The sequence below is a fragment of the Dendronephthya gigantea genome, unplaced genomic scaffold (genome assembly GCF_004324835.1).
Source record: "Dendronephthya gigantea isolate DGI-Jeju-01 unplaced genomic scaffold, DenGig_1.0 000004F, whole genome shotgun sequence".
NCBI classification, from domain to species: domain Eukaryota; kingdom Metazoa; phylum Cnidaria; class Anthozoa; order Malacalcyonacea; family Nephtheidae; genus Dendronephthya; species Dendronephthya gigantea.
In genome coordinates, this window is record NW_021163014.1 from 3141949 (window position 1) to 3147008 (window position 5060).

A 5060-nucleotide genomic window follows, 5' to 3' on the forward strand; every position below is an offset into this window, starting at 1 on the left:
CAGCTAGATCATATATTCATGTTTATATACCGTAGGAACAATAGCGTACAAAAGAAATCATTCGGGCATAAAACGAATATTTGAATATACACCCTCCCCCCAATTAAGCTTCTAGCAACAAGGGCAGATTTCGTTCTAAGCCAATCAACGCGTTTGTTGACATTTTTGCTCTCCGCCAATCAGAATGCTTGAAAATAAAAATTGTAAACAAAAGGAGCGAGAAAATATTGCCGTATTCTAAGGCATCCGTGAGCCAGAATATTTACTTTTTATATTCGAAACCGAAAGAATGCAATAAAACATAAATATATCTTGAATTTTGCCGTGGGGTTTTTTAGATTTCAAAACATAACGTGAAATATCGACGTTTGAATTACTGCAATGATGGCGCTCTATGGCTGCAATATATCGTTAATATATCGATAAATTATTTGGGGAATAATGTCGGTTTCCTCTCAGGATTCTCCTTTCCGTCTCATGTTTTCATTTCAGTTCTGGATAATGCTACTTGGAATGAGTTGGATCTTTGGGACAATGAAAACACCATGATATAAATAATAACCATTGTTTCGGAGCTTGCTAAGATGTTTTTTCACGCTCAGTGGACATTCTGTCAGAACATATGGCACTGTTTACGCAATAGTAGAGATTCACAGCACCAGCATCCCTGCATATCACCTCAAAGGCATTGGGATCCATTTCTGGTTGGGAAAAATTACCAATGTGAGACTTGATTTTTCTAAGATCATCACTGAAATTTCTTGAGCAGTGAAGAATAATCATCTGCAGAGAGAAATACACTGTCAACTCTTTGGCACTCTTTGTCTGCAACATCCAATATTTTTCCTGTATAAAATCTTGATTGTCGATGGTATTTGCTTGGCTGCATGGGTGTTAAAGTTATTGTTGTTGTGTCACTTGTTTGGCTCTATGATGCTTCTTGGTTAAGTGCTTGATCTTCTACATTATGTTGACTTTCAGCAACCTTATCAGTGGCTATAATTATATCACCAGCCTGGCTATTAGATTGTTCTTGCTTCTCATTCGATTTTTGGCTGGATTCAAGGTGATGAATGGATGTAGTACCAGTACATTCAGGATTAACATGCATCTGCAGCAGAGTATAGTAAAGTACAGTAAGTTAGCTATAATTATTATATTAATTTACCATAATTAACATGTTGGAGGGTGGAAGGGAGGTGTATAGGATTACTTATATAATTTTATATTATAATGAATGTAACTCTCAATTTAATTATACATCTGGAGGTAGTGCCCATTCCTGGGTACCATGCCATTATGCCAATTTCATTTAGATGATTGTGTGAAGCCTAGGCACCAGAAAAAGTGCCAGCACAATTGCCGGGCACTCAATCAGAACACAGCCTTAATTCCTCAAACTTCATCTGAATGCCTAATCTTATATTGTGATCTATGATCAAGTAAATTGTAAATTATTTGTGATGCTACTAATTGTAACCTAGTAGTGTAATGTAGTAGGTAGAGAGTAAGGTGGGCGAAGATGATGGGGAAAAGGGGAAGGAATGTGTGGGGATGAGAGTTATAATTAAATTATAATTAAATTGAGAGTTACATTCATTATAATATAAAATTATATAAGTAATCCTATACACCTCCCTTCCACCCTCCAACATGTTAATTATGGTAAATTAATATAATAATTATAGCTAACTTACTGTACTTTACTATACTCTGCTGCAGATGCATGTTAATCCTGAATGTACTGGTACTACATCCATTCATCACCTTGAATCCAGCCAAAAATCGAATGAGAAGCAAGAACAATCTAATAGCCAGGCTGGTGATATAATTATAGCCACTGATAAGGTTGCTGAAAGTCAACATAATGTAGAAGATCAAGCACTTAAACAAGAAGCATCATAGAGCCAAACAAGTGACACAACAACAATAACTTTAACACCCATGCAGCCAAGCAAATACCATCGACAATCAAGATTTTTATACAGGAAAAATATTGGATGTTGCAGACAAAGAGTGCCAAAGAGTTGACAGTGTATTTCTCTCTGCAGATGATTATTCTTCACTGCTCAAGAAATTTCAGTGATGATCTTAGAAAAATCAAGTCTCACATTGGTAATTTTTCCCAACCAGAAATGGATCCCAATGCCTTTGAGGTGATATGCAGGGATGCTGGTGCTGTGAATCTCTACTATTGCGTAAACAGTGCCATATGTTCTGACAGAATGTCCACTGAGCGTGAAAAAACATCTTAGCAAGCTCCGAACAATGGTTATTATTTATATCATGGTGTTTTCATTGTCCCAAAGATCCAACTCATTCCAAGTAGCATTATCCAGAACTGAAATGAAAACATGAGACGGAAAGGAGAATCCTGAGAGGAAACCGACATTATTCCCCAAATAATTTATCGATATATTAACGATATATTGCAGCCATAGAGCGCCATCATTGCAGTAATTCAAACGTCGATATTTCACGTTATGTTTTGAAATTTAAAAAACCCCACGGCAAAATTCAAGATATATTTATGTTTTATTGCATTCTTTCGGTTTCGAATATAAAAAGTAAATATTCTGGCTCACGGATGCCTTAGAATACGGCAATATTTTCTCGCTCCTTTTGTTTACAATTTTTATTTTCAAGCATTCTGATTGGCGGAGAGCAAAAATGTCAACAAACGCGCTGATTGGCTTAGAACGAAATCTGCCCTTGTTGCTTCTAGCTATATACGGCCATGATTACAAAAAGCTTTGTAGTGGAAATACCAGCATTTATCTTAAAGGAATTATACATTTAGGAATCGGCCATCTCTTGTGTTAAGATATCGTATCGTATATAATGTGATAACGTTTACTACAACAGTGCATTTGTTTACAATACGTATATATCTAAGATAATACTCGTTAGCTGCAGATGCAGTCGAATAAACACTGATCTGTTTCATGCACTTGAAATATTTGCAATATAATAATCTATAATTATATGCATACTCATAACACCCAACCATAGTTAGTTTATTAAAGTATGCGGCATGCTGACTGGTCGAGAGGATAAGTGAGAATTACCACAGCTCTAACTTGCAGTAAAATTGGTAGATTTTTGTGTGAAAATATATTCTTTTGAAGTGAATAACCAGTAGTGCTGTGTAATTTATCGTGACTTTCCCTACTCCACTGCGCTAAAAGTGCAAAACAATGGAGAAAAAGAAAGTTGTTTGAGTATGGCGTCACCAAAGTTACGAACACCAGACGCGACCATGCAAATAAAGGAAAATGGACGAAGTCTATATACACGATAACTAACCAGGCTTTAACGCTCGAACGATGAAGGTGCTTTTATTTTATAGGGTAGCTCACTACAGTTTCTCGAATTTGTTAAATAGACATTTTGATAAGGTTTTTAACCGGGGTCGCGAAAGATCGTTTAATTTGGCAAATATTCTTATACATTGTATTTATGTTCAGCATTATTAGTTTCTATTGAAATAACTGATTGTTTTTACGGTCTGCTAACATGAATACATTAATAAATGCTCCCGACTTTAACGATCCTCCGCGGCCTCTGATTATACCTTTTCAGCTTGCATGGCACTTTGCCTTATGACCATGAAATAGCCAATAAAATTTAACCATTTCAGAACATATGACTTGAAATAAGTTAATTTGCATACAAGCTGAAAAGGCCTTTAAGCGTAAATGTTTGGCTACAAGGAGTGGCGTAGCCAGAGACTGACGATTTATTCATGCTATGCAAATTTTATGTTATTATAATTATTCATTTCTTTAGAAATTTATTGTTTTCACAGTAAATGAACACCAAAATATTAGCATAGCACAGTGAAATGTAATAAATAACTGGAACGATACCTCCTCATTGTTTTCATGAAGCCAAAATCTGCGGGACTTTAGCCTGGTTTCCATATGACGCCGACCTGTCGCCGACTCATTGTTTGTAATCATCCAAGGAGAAAATGATTTCAGAAAGACAAAAGATTTCACTCATCAGTAATCACCGACAATAATACTTTGCCGACGTCGGCGTCATATGGAAACCAGGCTTTTACCCCAAGACACGCGTGTCTGGAGGTAAAGTCTCGCAAATTTTTGGCTTCATTCGCGGATGACTCGCGAGATCACTGCAGATGCAGAGCGAATTTGAAAGAAGTTTGATTTTTTGTTTGTTTCATGGTTTTCATTGTGTTTCATGGTTCCAATTTGGAATAATATAAACGTGCTGTTCGCAACTTATTTAAGCCGCGGCTTATTTTTACTCGAATAAACCGCCCTAATGCTTACCTATATATTGAACACAAATGTTCATTCATTACTTAATACTTTTATGTAAATCAGCCATATGGATGGGCCTATTTAAAAACATTTCTTCCGATTTTTATCAACGTATAGAATATATTAAAATTGCAGCGCTCCCCCTCATTCCGTAAAAAAAACCCCCAGGAGATCTGTAATAGACAGAAGAACGGACACAAATCGCGATTTCGACTATAGACGTGAACACAGCAACAGTTAATGAAATAGAAACGATCACCATGCAGAAATTCAGGACATTAGTTACCATAAAAGTTCATAATGCCAGGATTTCGCAATCAAAGATGGCTGCAATAGAATAATATAAGGCACAAGACAAACTTTGGAACCGCTTTTTACTTGTTTTTAATGTCACTTACAAGCAGACGTTTTTCTGCGGTGTTCAGTCTGTGTGATCTGTTTGTGCGGTTTTCTCAGTAGGGAGGTCAAGATCTACTTCCACTACCAGTAAAAACCAATGACACTAATACAGTAAAATACAATTCGGTACTTCGGCTACCTATCCGTTTCCATTTTCAGCACCTAAAACTTCCACGAATTGCGTGATTTTTGCCGCAATATGGGGGCCCGTGTAAAAGTGATTAAACTCAGAAACGCGATTTGCCTCATTTTTTCCTCGAAATTTCGCACTGAATGGAAATCCATCTTTAAGGCTAAACACACGCAGGCGTTTGTACCAATTGCAGAATTTAATCGCACTAAATTACAGTTCCCAAATTTAGTATTTCATAT